Source organism: Phodopus roborovskii, unplaced genomic scaffold (assembly GCF_943737965.1).
Source record: "Phodopus roborovskii unplaced genomic scaffold, PHOROB, whole genome shotgun sequence".
NCBI lineage: Eukaryota > Metazoa > Chordata > Mammalia > Rodentia > Cricetidae > Phodopus > Phodopus roborovskii.
Window position 1 is genome coordinate 471,140 of NW_026125954.1, and position 18,711 is coordinate 489,850.

Genomic DNA, 18,711 nt, shown 5'->3' on the forward strand with positions numbered 1-18,711 from the left:
CTGACTAGAGGAAAAGTGTGTTTAAATCTATTTATTGACTTTTCCGAGTTTCATTGTTTTGCTATGTAATGAAAACTTTAAAGTAGTTGTCTCTGAAATTTCAGAATGTCAAAAAATTACCTAATTTTTCCACTAATTAAAATTCAGATTTTACTTCTGTAATTCTGATTAGCACTAATCACTCATGTGCTTAAGAATCAGTTCTGCACTGTCCTGTGAATTATGCTGGACCATGGCCACAGTCATGTTAGGGTGATAGAATACCTGAAAATGACAGAAGAGTTAAATATAAAAGAATCATTCAAAGCACAAAAACATGTATTAGAATTTAAAGAAATATAGGGGAATTAAGTTGTAATAGAGAAAGGTACTTATACCTTTCTGAAAGAGCAAATGTACTTCTCTTGGCCAATGATTGTTCTTGTAGATTCTAATGAACCTTTTACAATCAGACATTACTGTAATAAAAAAATGTTAGCTCTGGGGCTCTGGGTATTGATAAATGATTGCCATTATTAATATAGACAAGGAGTAATGTTTAGACCAACTGCTTATGTTGGACCATCATTTCATTTCATATTTACTGCCATGTAAAAAGTTCAGGTGACTGTATAAAACACATAAATTCAGGGTCATTATTCATCTATATTTACTCATGCTGAATTGTTTTGAAATACACTTTTTCATCATTTATTGTGGATGTCAAAATAATGTGTCACATTAGTAATCTGAATTTCAAAAGCACTGACCTACATTTTTTTATATGTTTAAATATAACCTCTGATCCAGTCCTTTGAGAAATTTCAATAAAATGACCCCTGGATTTAGACTTGCATGGATGAATGAAAAGTTGACGATTTTCCAAAATGATGGCATTTTCCATCTGTTCATGTGTCTATATTTTAATGGAAGGTGAAACTGAAAGGCAAAGGGCTTAAAGTTTAATGCATGACAAGCAGCATTCCAAAGGAAGTGACAAAGTGAGGAAATAGTAACTCTTGCCATTGAAATCCAAGCATGCAATTGATTTGCAGCTCACAATGAAGTGGTTTCCTTTTGCAATTTGGAGAAAGGTACTCAAAACTCTATTTAAAAAAGCATTTAAAGAAACATGGCTTGCTACTGATGATTATGAGTATAGGGGCTGTTATTTGAGTCTCTGAAATTTTTTGCATTTTGTAAGCTATCAGGCAGATCACAAACTGTCATGATTAGTTTCTGAATAATTCACTAGCAAAGAAATTTAGAAGTTTTAAGGCATTAGATTCTAAGATAAGCTTTCAATTTTTCTCATAAGTATATGGTATTTTTTGTTATTTCTTTTTTAAAATTTATTTTATATAACCTAGTCCATTTAAATGATAACAAACATTTATAGACAATATTTGGGAATTTGGGCGTCGTTCTTTCCAAACTACTTCCTGCTGGTAAGGGGCGCTGCCATGGGGATTCGAAGAAGTTTCAGAAATCCTGGCTGTAGTCAGTAAGGCTGCTTTGTCCAGCTGTTTTGAATGTAGGATCACCTGGTACTCGGTTTCAGGCAGTCTGGCTTGATCAAACCACATTAGTCTGGAAGGAATCCACACCTTTTCATTTTCTGTGGAAACAAAAATATAAATCCTTTTCTCCAGTAACTTGTCCTTGAACTTAAATTTTGGAGTCAAAACATGTTTTTATTTAATTTATTATTTTACATGTCGATCCCAGTTCCCTCTCCCTCCCTCCCTTCCTTCATTCCTCCCTCCTTCCCTCCCTTCCTTCTTCCCTCCCTTTTACCCTCTCTGCCCTCTCACATGCACTCTAAACACCGTCCCCTCCCATCCCCCCATCCCAATTCCATATGTAGGGGAATGCCATCCAGGAGGGGTCATGTAGATCTAACAGGTCATGTGAAGTAGGGACTAGGGCTTCTCTCCTGTCTCTAGGTTAAGGCAGTTATCCCTCCATGGGGGATGTGTTCGCAAAGTCCTTTTGTGCACCAGGGATACATCCTGGCTTCACTGTCTGAGGTTCCTTAGACTGCTCAGTCCTTCTGGCTGAGACCCATATTCAGGGGGGGCTGAGTTAGTCCCATGCTGGCTTCCCAGCTATCAGTCTGGTTGTTCAGGTAAGCTGTCTCTATGTGTGTCTGCAGCCTGGTCTTGTCCTCTCCATCTGTATCTGGGTTCTACTTTGACTCAGTGTTTATGTATGTGTGTTTGCTCATGTTTCCAACAGGCATTAGTTGAGGGCTCCATGGATAAGTTAGTTGTTGATGTCACTCTCCGGGAAGGGCATTTATGGTAGCCTTTCCACGGAAGCTCAAATTGTTAGTTGGCAGCAGTCTTGTATTAACTTACAAGTGACATAATTTAACAAGCCTTATGTATAGGTAATTCCCATTTATACCTAAATCTGTGCAGTGAAGTATTGTAAGTCACAGAAATATCTATGATTACTATTACTATAATGAATAAAAGTTCCTTCAACTTTTGAAAGACCAACACCACATAGTTGCTTGAATGTTGTATTTTTTTTATTAAGTTTCCCTTATTCTATTTAAATTTTTCATAAAATGAAAGAGAGTAACAGTATGTTTCTATTATTACCATCTATGTAAATGAATATAATTTACAATAGAATACTGATTTTCATATATTCTTGACCTCCTAATTTTTATTCATCATTTTCAATAATTATGTGGAATTGGAAGTTTCTTATATAGAGCTGGCTAGTACACATGTAAGCATTCCAATGCCTCAAATGGTGACATATTGTGGATTCATCCATTTAATTCACAAAGTAATTCTGAGTTTATTATAAAATTATGATGTGCAAGGAGAAATAATTTACAGTGATATGTTGAAACCTTTCCTAAGGTTTGTTCAATGGTGACAGTTTTCAAAGCTATGGTCCAGTATCATGAAGATAATCCCAGGAAGGCAGTCAAGATATAAAGTAACACTACCAATGCAAACAGCTCTCCTGTTCATACATAGTTATGCTCTATCTGTGTAATACTACACTCAAAATGGAAGCCAACTTATAATATATCATTTTTTGTAATTGGATTTTTCTCTCAGTATAACTAGTTTGAAATCCATCTAATTTTTTGCATTTCTCTTGATTCTTATATGGTGTCTGTTTGTTTATTAGTTCATTGAACAGCATCTGGTCTATTTCTGATGTGAGGCAGGTAAATCTATAACTTCTTCCCTCAGTGATAACCCACTTCTACAGTCTCAGCACAGCAAGGAAAGTGTACTTAGTGATCAGCCTGATTTCATAGGGAAACCCTATCCAAAAAAGGCAATCAAATTAAAACAAAACAAACAAAAATATCTATAAATTTTAAAATTAAAAATTAGTTTTTCTTTTTATGGCATAAATATGCAAGAGTAAGTTTAAGTTATAAGACTCTTATGCTATAAATTTAAAAAAGAAATCAGTCAAACTCATTGTCTTAGTTACTATCTCATTTATGTGAAGGGACACATGGACAACAAAACATCTAAAAGAGAACATTTAATTGTGGACTTGCTTGCAGTTTCAGAGGTATAGTTCATGATCATAAAGGTAGAAAGTATGGCAGCAGGCAGGCAGGCATGGTGCTGAAGTAGTAGTGGAGAGCTTACATTCTATCTTCAAGTTGGAGAAAGAGACAGAGTATCTGGACCTAGCCTGAGCTTTTGAAACCTCAAAGCCCAAGGCCAGTAATACACCTCTCTCAACAAATCCTTCTCAAATAGTGCCACTCCCTGATAACAAAGCATACAAATGGGTGTCATTCTCATTCAAACCAGAACATTATTTGACAAAGTGACTTTACAGGGTTTCTACTGACAAGACACAGGTTATAGAATTCAGCACTAATTTCCCTACTTTGTCATTAAAGCCATTCTAGTAGGTTTCTTGTGACATCTCATTATTATTTTAATTTTCCTTTCTCTAATAGTTAATGATGGCCAACATCTTTTTGTGCTAATTCACTATCTTTGTCTTCTTCAGTAAAATTTCTGTTAATGTATTTGTCTATTATTTTATAATTGGATTGCATCTGTTTTCCTTGCTGGGTTTTAAAAAAATATTTGCATACATAGATTCCATTTGTTTTATGAATACGTGATTTGCAAATACTTTCTGCCATGCCATTGTTCATCACTGTAATGTCTTTTGCAGAACAAAGTTTTCAGTTTTAACGATGCTTGTTATGAAGTGTTCTATGTATGGATAATACGTTTCATATGAAGTGAAACCTTTGCTTTATTGCTTCAAAAATTACACTTATGACTTTGACTTATTCCAAGCCAATATCTATATAAGATCTGAGATAATATTACAGTTTTTTATGATAGATAGACCTAAATTTCTAACAGTATTCCTACTTTCTTTTCAAAATCATTCATTTAAATTATGCTACAAAGTTGTTATAGTTATTTATTTTGTATTATCCATGAAAAACTTAACATTCATGCTTACAAAAATTAACCCTTCCTTATAATTTTATGGCATTTGTGTGAAACTTGTTAATTGATTTGAGAAGATCTCATGTATTAACAAGGTGGAGCCCTGGATCTATGAATGCAGTAGTACTTTCTATTTATATAGGTCTTTTTCTTTGGTTTCTTTCATGAACATTCTGTCATCTGAAATATGCATTTATTATAAATATCTTAATATTTTGTACTTAAGTATTTCTGTTCTTTAGAGTATTGGTAAAATGTTGTATTTTTATTTCAATATATATATTCTAAAATATAGGAACAGCATAACCATTATGCCAATATTCCTAAATCATGATTTTCTCTGCCATTATAAACTGCTTTTTATAGTGTGTAACTCGTTTTCCCTTGTCTTCAGTTTCTATTTGGAGATCAAATGATTCTCATTTAGCATTCATATTGCATATTAAATATCTATCAAAAAGCACTTAGGGAAATGGATTTACTTGTTCATTTCATATAACAAATATCTTTTGATAATTTTGTAATAATGTGTTGATGTTAATATACAAAGATTTTAAAACTTTTGTCCATTCAAGAACTTTATATAAGAGTAAATATTCAACAACTATCTATAGGTTCTATGAATAGTTTATAATATTACATATTTTTCCCTTTTACAACTAAAAATTCAGGTGTAACATGAGAAGACCACCTAAGATATATTCCTCACTGACTTGGAAATGGGGTGTATTTTTTGTTTCTGTTTTTAATGTATTTATTTATTTTACATCCCAACCACACTTTCACCTCCCTTCTCTCTTCACATCTTTTCCCCCATCTTTTCTACATATCTTCTGTCCATTCCAGTTTTGTTTCTGTTCAGAAGAAGGCAGGTCTCCCATGGGTATCAAAAAAGCATGATATATCAATGTGGTAAGACTATGTACATCCCCTTGTATTTGTGCTGGGAAAAGCAATCCAGTAGGATTAATAGGTTCTCAAGAGTCAAAGTGTTAGGGCAGCCCATTTTTAGAAATCACACAGAAGACCAAGCTGCATAATTGTCAGATATATATAGATGGCCTAGGTCTGTCTCATGCAGTCTCCCTGGTTGCTGGTTCAGTTCCTCTGAACTCACAGTTTTTTTCTGTGGATTTTCTTGTGATGACCTTGACACCTCTGCCTTATACAGTCCTCCTTCCTTCACTTCAGCAGGATTCCCTGAACTCAGCCTAATATTTGTCTGTGCAACTTTTCATTTGTTTCTATCAGTTACTTGATAAAGGCTCTCTGATGACAATTGGGGTGATCACCAATCTGATCACAAGAAATAACCAGTTCAGGCTATCTTCTTTTGCTAGGAATCTTAACTGGAGTCATCTTTGTAGATTCCAGAGCATTTCCCTTGAACCAGGTTTCTACCTGACTCCAAAATTGCTCCCTCTCCAGAACAGTGCAACTTGCTCTGTACAGAATAATGCATGAATTTTTACCTTAATTAATTTCTTGAGATTAATATTTTGTTTGTTCTAAAACTGTATACTGATTTCCTGAAGAAAATCAATTTTTGTGTATTTTTGCTCCTCCTGTCCCAAATTGTTCAAAGATAATTAGTTTAATGATCAAATGTGAGGAAATGACAACCCATAACATTATGACTTAAAACAAAACCTACTGTACTTTAATATTATTTGCAATATAGACTGAGATCACATTGATGGCTATTTTGAGTAATTTATGGCTGAGCCTCTTCCATATATAAATTTTCAGAACCATTTTCTTTGTCTTTATGTGGTCTTTCTAATGAGACAACCATATTTCACATGAGTGAGATCATGTAAGCTTTTATGACATATTTGCTTATCTCATTCTTACAAACTTCTTGAGCCAAGTCTAAAGCTAACTCGTGAACAATCTTCACAAGGTTTTACATTCAATGAATTCTGGAAAACTTTCAAAGTCTACAAGATAGTATTGGACTAGAATCTATACTTAAGTTTTACTAAAAACACTCATCTTATTCATTAGATGATATCTCAAGTAATATTATGACATCAGAATCAGGTTAGAAACCTATGCTCACATTTTCTATGTCAGTTCTTGATGTAAAAAGAGAAAGATATAAGTCAAAGATTTTAACAAAAACTTTGTAGTAAATGATATACTGAAACTGCGAAACAACAAGTTAGGTATTCTTCTACCCTTTTTGATGAGAAACTATCTCATCATAATAGGCTTCAATAAGATTTTCTGGTTACATAACTGTGATAATGTTTGGAGATGATACTAAAGTGATAGTTCAACCTTGAGCAGATACTATGTTTAGCTTCCTTCCTAAAAACATGAAAACTTTCCTAAAGGATTGAAATAGTTCAGAGCAAGCAATAATTAGTTAAATTGTTTTCTGTCCATTTTATTCTCTCAAATAATGTATCCAGGTGCTTGGAATAAAACTTAAAATCAAAATGAATTGCTTATTCATTTTGTACTTATACATGTTTACAATACAGAAAATATGTTTACAACAACTTAGCCTGATTTTCTTACTAAGAAGATGAGATTAATTCTGTTGGAGCAAAATGGAAATATGTTTTTAGGACACAAGATATTAGGAAAGTAGTGTCTAACTTTTCAATATGCTATGAGCGAGAAACCTCATAGCTCTTTGATATGATTTAATATTAAGAGCAGACATGCACATTTTAAAAGAAATTTTGAAAATTAATTTATAGTTACTAGGCTGCTGAAATGAAACACGTCTTACAAACAATCAGCTACAAAACGTTTAATGTTATTAACTGGTAAGCATGATGACTTTTTAATTTAATTTATCAATTCATTCACTCATTTATCTATTGTACTTCTGAAGATCTAACATGAAACCTCATGTATAATAAGCAAGTACTCCTCACCAACAGAGGGAATTATTAAATTGCAAGCATGTGCTGGTCATGAGATATGTAATACAGCAAGACTTTATTGTTTTGGTTCTAATTTTAATACTTTTTCCTTAATTTCGCATCAGTGGCATCAGTGGGAATAAAAAGAACTTTTCACCTAAGCTTGACGACTTAACTCACATCACTGGGAACCACAGTAGAAGGAGAAAACCAACACCCCCAAGTTATCCTCTAACCTTCAAAAGTGTGCCATGGCACTCTCCAAAACACATAGCATGGACACATGTGCATGTTCTCTCTCTCTTTCACATGCACACACACACACACACACACACGGAGAAATTGAAAATATAAAAATACTAATTAATATATATGCAAATCTAAACAGGTAGATTGTCAGGCCTAATAATAGCCACTGACCAATAAAACTTCATGTGTAAATGAAAAATTAAGTATGAAGCGAAGCACCTAATAACATGCAAGATTCTTTGAAATTCTAATTGTGCATTCTGTTGCTGAATAAACACAGCAAATTGTGTCAATAACTGTAGATAAGAGGGAACTGACTCTTAGCAAAGCTCAGGAATATCCTGTATCTTGAGTAATTTGGAAGACAAGGCTCTTGGGCAGAGAAAGTCCAACTAGAAAGAAAGGTTTCACCTTAAATAAAGACATGGAGCAGAGGTGGTATGACTATATCTTTAAAAGGTCAGATGCTGAAAATATTAGGTTTTCCAAGTTGTATAGTCTCCATTGTAAGTAGTCTATTCTGATATTATAAGGAAACACCATCTGTATACACCTTAGAAACAATAAACAAGATTCTGTTGTAATAAAAGAACTTACATAACTAAGTTGTACTGTAAGTTTGGATTCATAACCAAAGTTACTGATACAGAAATGGCTACAAACAGTTAAATCAAGAGCAACCATTATTGCTACTCTAAAACATAAAAGTCACAACATACTCACAAAAGGTCAAATAATTTTTACATGTCATGGTTAGAAAAACAGTTTTCAATACTTAAGAAGAAGGAAATAGATGCTGAGATCAAAATGGTAAGCAGTTACCAAGCAGTATATATTAAGCAAATCCAATTTTGTGATATGTAAATATTTTAAGTTAGATCAGATATTGTTGTGGAAAACAAGAGAGACACTTATGAGGTGTTCATTAATGCTTTCCCATACAAACCTGAAGATTTTCTCCATAATCATTTCCATGTAACATTTCAATAAGTAAAACAGAGATCTTGGGGTCTATTTGGATTATCTGTCTATGTGATCAGGTTTACTTTGGACTATTAATTTTTAAGGGCAGTTATTTACTTTGCATTTTTGCATCTCTGCTTAAACATACATGACTGATAAGATCTGAACAGAGAAAAATCTTTGGAACAACATTTACAGTTTTGCCAATTAAAGTCAGGCTTTGAACACAAAAAAGAAACTTATAAAAAAAATAGTCAAAAGAGAGGTTAGAGGGACTGTATGGTAGTTAAAAGACATTGTCCTTATGGAGGATCCAAGTTTGATCCCTACCATTCACATGTAGTGCATAAGAACTGCCTGTAATTCTAAATTCCAGGGACTAGACACTCTTTTCCAGCCTCTATAATCACTGCATAGATGTGAACATACCCGCACCCTAACACACACATATACAGATAATTAAAAATAAAAATAAAAACCTTAAGGGACTACAGACATGCTTAGCAAGAGATTTTGCTTCACTTTTAGAGAAAGGATTCAGTTCCAGTATGTATGTGGCTGCTCAGAATTACACTCTACTCCATTATCAAGAATCTTACACTCTGGCATATACACAAATGCAAACAATGCACCCATACAAATTGAATAAAAGAAAAGAAATATTTTTTAACTCAAAATATTTATAACTATTTCAGAGCTAATATATGGGCTTTCTGATGGTTATGGTTCTCTGTTTCTCACTCTAGTATCTCTAGGTTATAACTTTCATTCTTATCTTCAAATATGAAAATTTATCAACCATATCTATGCTTCTTAACCTGGAAGGTGCAGAATAAATGGAACAAAGAACATGATCTTTCCTACCTTCCATAACAAGTCCCAAAGTTTTCCTTTATCATATCTGCTTCTCTCTGCTAGGCTTGAACTTGTTCACATAATTACACCCAGCTGTAATACAGACAGAGCAGGTGCTGACAAGACAAATCTTCAGAAGAAGGAGCAAGTCAAAGGTGTTTTCAAAAGTCTAGCTTCAGGCAAATTGTACAGAGCATTAATTATATTGCAGAACTTGTATTGCCTTAGAGCAAGAGGTGTAGGTTTGTAGTACCCAAGCATTTCTGTGCTAGTAGCTTTTGTCATGCTAACACGAGTCTACAAAAAAATGATCTGCTCAGCCCATAGCCAGAGCAGGTGGAGAATGAAAACAACAGCAGTTAAAAAATTCTAAGCGATGTATAAAAAACATCTACTACACTGAAGAAGAAGAGTTGGAGTAATATTGAGAAGTATCCATACCTATTTTGTAACAGACAAAATGTACCCCTCCACATGCATGAAGATCTTTAAATATCCTATTTTCCATCAGTACCTGTTAAATTATGCATATGTTGAAAAATTTTCTACTTCTTCAAAATTCATCATAATCATTCCTCTTTAAAAATACTTCTTTCCCTATAGTAGTGTGTGTTACACTTACAGCTAATTAGAACTTCACTGACATTCTGGAATTAACTCATTTAGTCCTTTCAATTATCTGTTTATTCTCATTGCCTAGGAAATAAATACCTAGCTAGGTTTCAGTGATTAGAACACATAGAACCTTATTTTGCTTACCTTCTCTAAAACCACATATGAGGAACCACTATGGTTTTTCTTATCAGTTTGCTGTGGCTTAGATTTAGTGGACATTTACAATGACAATTGTGCCTTTCAGATAATTACCATTTAGTACCTGTTCCATGATACAGAATCTGTGGTTATAAAATAAAAACTTAAAAAAGTCATTGTATAAGATTTTAACTGATTTAATTATCTCTCATAATTATAGATCTGAAAGAATCCATTTGCTCCAAGAAGGTAATAAATGACAGTCCCATAAAAGAGACCAGGTTATGAAGTAAATGAGTCATGTTTGAAGGCTAGTCTGATGGTTTCAGGAAAACATCACATATTTCCCTAAAGCCAGAAAAAGCATCATTTCAGTGCAATATTATATCACACTGAAATGGAATTCATGTTTCAGAAAAGTGGCTTAAGCTAGATAGTTTAATCTCTACTGTAAAGCAGCTATAATATAGGTATTCCTGGATTATCATAATTGCTTCAGGGCTTTGCATGGAATAAAGTACAAGGCTTTTGTGTTCTGCCATCTTCAGTATGTGGTTCCATTCCCAAGGTCACTATAGGATTATAGTGTTTCTAGAGAGCAAAAGTTTTAATATTCTTTAATTTAAAATAACCACCCTTGGTCTTATTATGAAGAATACTTAGTTTATTATTATTATTATTATTATTATTATTATTATTATTATTATTATTTTGTGTGTGTGTGTGTTTGTATGTGTGTGTGTGTTTGTATGTGTGTTTGTCTAGATGCATATGCACGTTGATATGAGAATAGGACTTTGTGATCCCTGAAGATGGACTTACAGGCAATTGTGAGCTGACTCAAGTCGATACTGGGAACTGAACTCTGGGCCTTAGAAACAGCAGCAAGAACTCTTCTTTACTTCTGATGTTTCCAGTACCCATACTCAGACCTTATTATTTGTTATAAAATGGACATTACAGGCATTGCAAACCATTCTTAGCCATGTTTCAAAACAGAAGCTCTTCTCAGTGGTTCTTATGTAGCCTAAAATCATATAATGTAGTTTTGGAACGAATTTATAAGGTCAGTGTAAAATTGCAATATTTTTCAGATTAATTCTACAAAGGTGATTGAGGGAGGCCAAACAAACTTCTAAAGTGAGCATTTAAAAGTACTGAAAATCAGGCTAGATTTTGTTTCTGTAATCAAAGCAATTAAAAATTTTTAAAGTATATCACAAATTGATTTTTATTTCAGTAATTCAAGCAGAAGTCTCTCTTTTTTCAAAGAAATGAATTTTTATCCAATCAACATTTCACTTATGTTAGTTGTGAAGATAATTGGGAATTCTGTTTTCTTAGTATTTTATTTTTTGTAGAACAATGATTATAATAATCTGGCAAAAAATATTTATTCTATTTACCAATACTGAGGCTTAATTTGTCTTTCGAGGTCTTGTTTCTAAATAAGCCACTATATGATAGACTTGCAGTTATTTTGTATTAAAAACATTAAAACAAGGATATTATATTCTATTTCAGAAGTTTTAGAATTACTTATTTCCAAACTGATATAACAGAGTTACCCAGAATATATTTTGTATTGTGTGTATATAATTCATTCCAATTGATTGTTATACATCTTCTCTATATTAGACAGTAGAGTAGCTGCTGGGAGCACAGTGGTGAATTCAGCCAAACACACATGGAAGACTATACTCAAAAAGAACCTTTGAAATAATAATAACTTGTGGCCAGATATATAGCAAGAAAATGAACAGGGTGCTTTCAGATGATCCATCAAGCTGACCTATCTTGGTGTGTAATCATACTCTAAAAGGCTCACTCCAGCTGAAACCCAAGTACTTCTAAGGTTACAGAAAGAATTTTCAAGGGATCTTTTATCTTAAGCAGAATACTTTAAAGGCATTTCATCTCTAAAACATCAACTTCCATGTAGTCTTCTGACTAAAATTGCCCAATGACTCACAGTAGCACTTCCGCCACTTCAAAAAAGAAAGGTACCCTCTCTTCCTTCTCCAGGCATCATATGATACATTGCCCCAGGGTGGAAGATGGACTTGGGTGATATACAATGGATAATGGAAAATATACTTTTTAAAATAAAATAATTTTGAACTATGAAATCTTTGCCTGCTAGTCTTACATGAATTTCAGTTAAATGTAAAGCCTATTCTAAGATAGATGGTATATTCCTAACTCAGAAAAACTTAAATGATAGACAGTGATGATGCTGAATTGCTTGAATATAGTTGGAATGCATTATAGGACTATCTCTTTTCCAAAATATAGTTGATAAATCTCAGAAATAAATTTAGTTTTCTTTCTTATATTTGATAAGCATTATCCAAAAGAACTTTAACACTTATTTCATCAAATCAGGACATGAAATATTTAATCAGTTTATTCAATTCTCATCTCATTTAATTTCCTATAATGTATAATCTTCTGTTAGATAATAAAGTTTATTTGTTAATTGAGGGAAAATATTACTGTGTGTTTAAAGTTATGGTCTGACACAATTGCATTAAAAAATTACAATACTAATAGTTTATAAACCAACAAAAAAGCTTACTGGATCCTATAATATACCAACAGACTAAGACTTTCTAAAGAAATAGAAATCAAGAATCTGATTGTTCAACATGCATATATGTGATTTTTATCTACATTAAGTTTAATTTCATTCACTTAATTCTTTAGTCTGTGCAAGGTTTGTCCTTGTGTGAGAGTAATATTTTTAATAGTGTTATATTTCAAACATATCTAGCTACAAGAGCTGCTTCAATAACAAGCACTGTAGAAAGAATCTCTTGATGATTAACATCCAGTGTCTACCACAGTACTCAGCATATTGTAGAGGTTTGTGATAGAATCTACCTGTAATCCCAACTTGGAATGTAGAAGCAACAAAAATGAGAATTCACTTACAAACCTTAGTACCTAATGAGATCTCAAAAACAAAAATCAAATGAAATTCAGTGGTTAAGAGCACTTACTGCTCTTCCAGAAGGTCGGAATTCAAATCCTAGAATCCACATCAGACGGCTCAAAACTACCAGTAAAGCCAGATCCAGGAGATGTGATTGCTTTCTTACAAAATCTCCAGGCACTGCACTCATCTGGCAGACAGACAGTCCGACACACACACACACACACACACACACACACACACACACAATGTTCAAAGCAAAAATGTAAAGTGATAGTTGAAAATGAGTTTGTGTAAAGGTGCACATCATTTCTCAAAATATCAGAATGTTAAATGTAAATTATGCATCTCCCTTCTAAACTTTTACAGATGTGCTCTCTAGTATATGGTGTTTTGATAGATTTTTCCCTTTCCAAAATGGTGTACATCTTTAGTTAAATTTAATTTACAGATGGAATTATGGGTAACAAATATATAGCAGGGTTCTTTCTTGATTTCATTGCTGTAATTTTCAAAGGAATGAGCAGTGAAGATTAGTCACCCTTCTGAAAACTTTTTAATTAAGAAATCCAATAGAAGTGTGCAGTATAACAGTCTGTGTGTTAACCTTGTTGACATAGTACTGTGCAGTATAACAGTCTGTGTGTTAAACTTGTTGACATAGTACAAAATGCTCATGTAGATAGCTTGCACAAAAAAATAAAAATGCTGTTCTAATTTCTCAATTGGAAATTTCAGTAATTGTATTTCTAATGAAAATTGCTGCTATGGGTATCTGTTCAAAGGCATTGGCTTATAAAGTAAAGGTTTGAAAATATTGATGTTTTTTATTTTTTGAGTGATGTTTTCATTAATTAGGTGAATATGACAGCTCTCTCTTTGCACTAATAGTCCCCTGGAGAAAATAACATTTTTTTGTCTAAACAGTGTTTAATGACTACTCTAAAATTAGAGTTGAATGCCTTAACTCTAGAATGTAAAGCTGTATGTCCTTGACTCTGATGTTCATCATGAATATTAATTCCTGTTCTTAAAATGAAGCCTTGAAATTTTTATTTATTGTCATGCCTTTCCCTTAGTATGTTCTGTAATTGAAAATTTATTCATCAGCAAGAGCTAACTGTGGTTTTTCTGGCTAAAGGAACCTATAAAATGTATAGCTCTGAATCCTGTCTTTATTTAAAAGTGAATCTACAGACTTATTTACTCTGAGCAGTAAGTAGACCTCTGATCTTAAAAGAATTATAGTTTTTATTGGTGCCCTTACATGATAAAGGACTCAATATATTTTTGTCATTACAGGCTTCCACTGTCACCTTTGGGATTACTTTCCTATTAAGGGAGATTTATGTTTGCCGCTTCAGTCACTTTCTCTGTTGCTCACACAAAAATAGTATTTCTGTATCTATGGCATCCTATCATTTTCTTCAATGATTGGTATTGTCTCATCATCAGCTGTCAAGCTGTATATATAATAGATACACAGATAGATTATTCATAAAAGGATGACATTAAGATCATTTAGACCATCTACATATAGATTTACATATTATAAACATATACATGCATATATATATATATATTTGCCTGAATTATCTTTCTTTCTTTGTAATATTAATACATGTTTATGAAATAGCTACTAAATGTAAAGTCTGAGTCGTCTTCTTAGAAGGGAAAAATAATCAAGATTCAAATTGTCACTGTCTCCATGTTGCCAACATCAACCAAAGAAGACGCATAGCCTCATAAGAAATTACTTTCATCATTAAATGGAAAATGCTGTTAGAAATATATTAGCAAAGCAATATTAGAAGCATGGGTGTTCAGTTATGGATACACAGAATGGGAGAGACTGTGGCTGTAAAAGTGAATTTTCATTGATGAAGAAGTGTAAATGATATTGTATTTAAACAGTGGGAGTGACTCATTGTCAGCTGTGGTGATTTTGGAAAAAGTCTTTGAGAAGATACGAACAACAGATAGATGAAATTACAGTTAACAGTGCAAAAAACTCCTTTAACAAGTTAAAAACAGAGATTAGGTTTGTGAAGTATCTGAACATATCTCAGGTTCTGATGTTTGAACTTTTTCAGATTAAAGCTTTAATGTAGCAGATTACTTGCATCAATAAAAATGTTACAGATATTTTTATAGTTATTTAAATAAATATGTAAGAAATTATTCAGCAGAATTATTACTGAACAGGGATAGGAAAGAGTCAGAATTGTATTCTCTATAATTTTATCCTCATCTAAAAGAGAAATCATCTTTTCACAAATAACTTCTAATATGATAAAGATTATACAGTATAAAAATAGTATAATAATGGTAACAGAAATAAAATTAAGGTTAAGAAATTATGAAAAGCTTATTATAGATATATGGTGAGTTACATCACAAGAACTTATCTTAAAAATCCAAGGGAATTTATTCATCCCCAACTTGCACAAGGTCTGGATTTGATCTCCAGCACCATCAAAATGTAATTAGACTGAGTATGCCAGGTGTTTGAAGACTTGCAGCTTGAAAGAGAAATGAACCTTTGTTCCAGAAGTCACTAATATTTGTTAGTTTCTTGTAAAGAAGGTAGCCTATTCTGATGTTTGTACTTACCATTATGATGAGACATCCCCACATATCTGGAAGACATTAAGGATAAAGACAAAGTTTGGTGTGAATAGGAAATAATAAACTAGGTCTCAAAGCTTGCTTTGAATGAAGTACACATGAGAACCTTGAGGTAAAAACATTGCAGAAATAACTAATGTATGTTTCTAAATGGCAAGGTTTTGAAGAAGAGTGGATAGCTTATTAAGAGCCACAACAAGAAGAAAGCATCCAAGGACCTACCTCCGAAATGGAGAAAATCAAGGAAATAAATAGGCACATCTGAGAAGTTTGCCAAGGAGCCAATAATCACCAAGTATAACCAGGACTTACCAAGTAAATACTGAGACAGGGATGCTGAAGTTTGAGAGTAGATACCTGGTTATAGAAATAGGGTAATAAAGTGTCCTGCAAATGTGTTAGAGATGGAGGATATAGGAAGACATGAGATTTGAAATAAGTGTTTAGAGAAATTAGAGTATATGGAGGCACTCCTGGAATAAAATGTGTGTTCTAGCAAGGAATCCTACGAAATAGGGAACTGTTAATATAGATCTAGGAAAGTCAGGCATCATGAACTCAGTATCATACTCCTTTAAGAAGACACTATGCTTATCTTTATTGATGACAGGAACCATAAACTCTATGCTTTTTCTGTTAGGTAGATAGTGACCAGATCTTTAGATGGCCAATTTTCATTTTTATTCTTTAGCTCAATCTCATTAATTCTCACCTGTTTAATTGCTTCTAATCTAGGTGTCAGGCATTTTATTTCATACGGCTAGAAAGTTAATCTTATAAAATATAAACCAGATTTGTTACTTAAAAATTCTTTAATAATTCCTTAAGATTTCAGTGGGATATTTCAGCCGTTAAGGCATTAAAGGCTCTTACCATGTCAGTAAATTTTGCATTTATACAAGGAAATACTTGAGAAAATCAAATTATGAAGAGAATATGCCCTGTGAAGGGCATATTGAAGCAAACCACTTGCATCCTAAGTCAGCAGGGAGATGAAAGAACAGGATGTGCCAGAGTCCTTCATTTTTAGTTAGAACACCACCTAATGGCATAAGGACATGCCACTAGACCTTACTTCCTATTCCATCCTAGCACTGCTACTCTGGCAACAAAGCTGTTTAGACTTTGAGGATCACTACCCATCTTCTCACCATTTTGACACATGAATATATTTGTCATTATTTATCCACATTTTCTACTGATAGTAATATTCCTAAGTTTGCTCAAGGCATTTGGTATGTTTCACCCAATAGAAGATGCCAAAATACTGGAAACAATATAAGTACCAGTAGCTTATACCATGCTTCCTCACCACAATAGATTTAATGGCATTTGTGATTACATACATAATAAATATGAGAAACTGTATACTTTAGCATTAATAAAATGTAGGGCTGTAAAGATGGTTGAACAGTTATAAATGCTTGCTGCTATTTCAGAAGATGCAATTTCAGCTTCCAGCACCCAGGTAAGGTGCTTCACAGGAACCCTGTATCAGCAGCTTTGGAGAATTTGAATTCTTCTAGCACTGAGGATATCTGTACAGGCATCTGTACACATGCACATATATGAATACAAAAATTACATGAATCTTTAAAAAATGAATTGCTATATTGAGAGATACATAGAAAAGGCAAATAACCTTATGATGAACTGTATCCTGTGAGAATTTTTTCTAGAAGACAGAAAGATATGATTTTAAAAACTTTTGTTGAAAAAATAGAATTCACTGAAACTTCCTGTTCAGTATTTGACAATGTGTGTGACAAAGAAAAAGAGAACACCAAAGTTTACTCTTATGAATTCCTGATAGAATATTAAGTAATTTTTTATCTAACCTTACAGATTTATTACAGCTCACTCATGGTTAAAGTGATATTTCACTATATTCCTTTAAGATAGCATGGAAGACCTTTACTATAAGGGACAATAACAATAGTACTGAAACAAAGGTCAAATACTACACCCTTTCATAGAAAATGAGACCAAAGAAATTCCAAGCATTGGACTGAGCTACTGGGAAAGTATTGGAAGAAATTGGGGTGAAATGAAGGTGACAGGACAATCTGCAATGCTAATTGCTACTCATAGAAGTTAACCTCCTACTCCCTGTTTCACTTGGATAGACAGACATTATCTTTCTCAATCACTGAATTTTAAAGGGACCATTTGAGTGCTTTAAAAAGGTATTCCCAGTTTTAAGGATTAATACTGCAAAGGAATAGAGAATTAATTTGCAAATATTTTCTTTCTAAAATTAGTATTTTAAGAGAATGAAGTGTGGATGCTTATCCACAGGAAGAAAACTATGCAAAGTTTAATCAAACTAAGGAATGTATGAAGGCCAATTGGAACAACACCAATCATCCTCATTCTTTGTGGGTCAACTTTACCTTTTGATGCTTTCTAAATGTTTTCCATTCCTGTTCATGCTGTATTTATATGAAATTCATTGTTTTGTGACTTTGAAAATTGTGTCATGATTTTTCCCCTCTAAAAATAAAACAACAAAACATTTAAAAGCTGAAACTAGATAACAAAATACAGTAAAATACTAACAGGGACATATTAAAATACAAATTTGGAAATGCCAAGAAAAATCTTTTTCTGAAATCTGGCTAATGACATAGTAGCAGAAAGCTAATGGGATGGGAAGATGGATTAAAGAAAATTACTGGTTTTGGTATATGGACATTAACATAATGGAGAGCAATAAATAAAAAGGCCTATAGCAATATTATCTATTTTTGTGTCATTTTCTAAAAAGCCCATTAGTTGAAAATCGCAGCCAAATGAAACAAGGAAAATACTTTATCAGAAAAAAAAATGTGATAACAATTAGAAAAGTCTGGGAATAAACAGTTTAGTAGTAGTTCTTAACTAACTCTTGATCCTTACTTAATTTTTCAATTTTTGTTTTAGTTGTGTTTGTTTGTTTAACAGTAGGTTAGGTAGTTTTTATTCTAGGATGCACAAATTCGGAATGAACTTGTGTTATTGTGCA

The 18,711-nt window shown here is 32.9% G+C and overlaps 1 protein-coding gene across 1 annotated transcript in view; it reads left to right on the forward strand.

Annotated features, from left to right (window-relative positions):
* Positions 1–18,711, forward strand: part of LOC127218141 (interleukin-1 receptor accessory protein-like 1) — a gene marked incomplete at its 3' end in the record, with an annotated part of 522,674 nt that overhangs the window by 428,778 nt on the left and 75,185 nt on the right. The window lies entirely within an intron of this gene.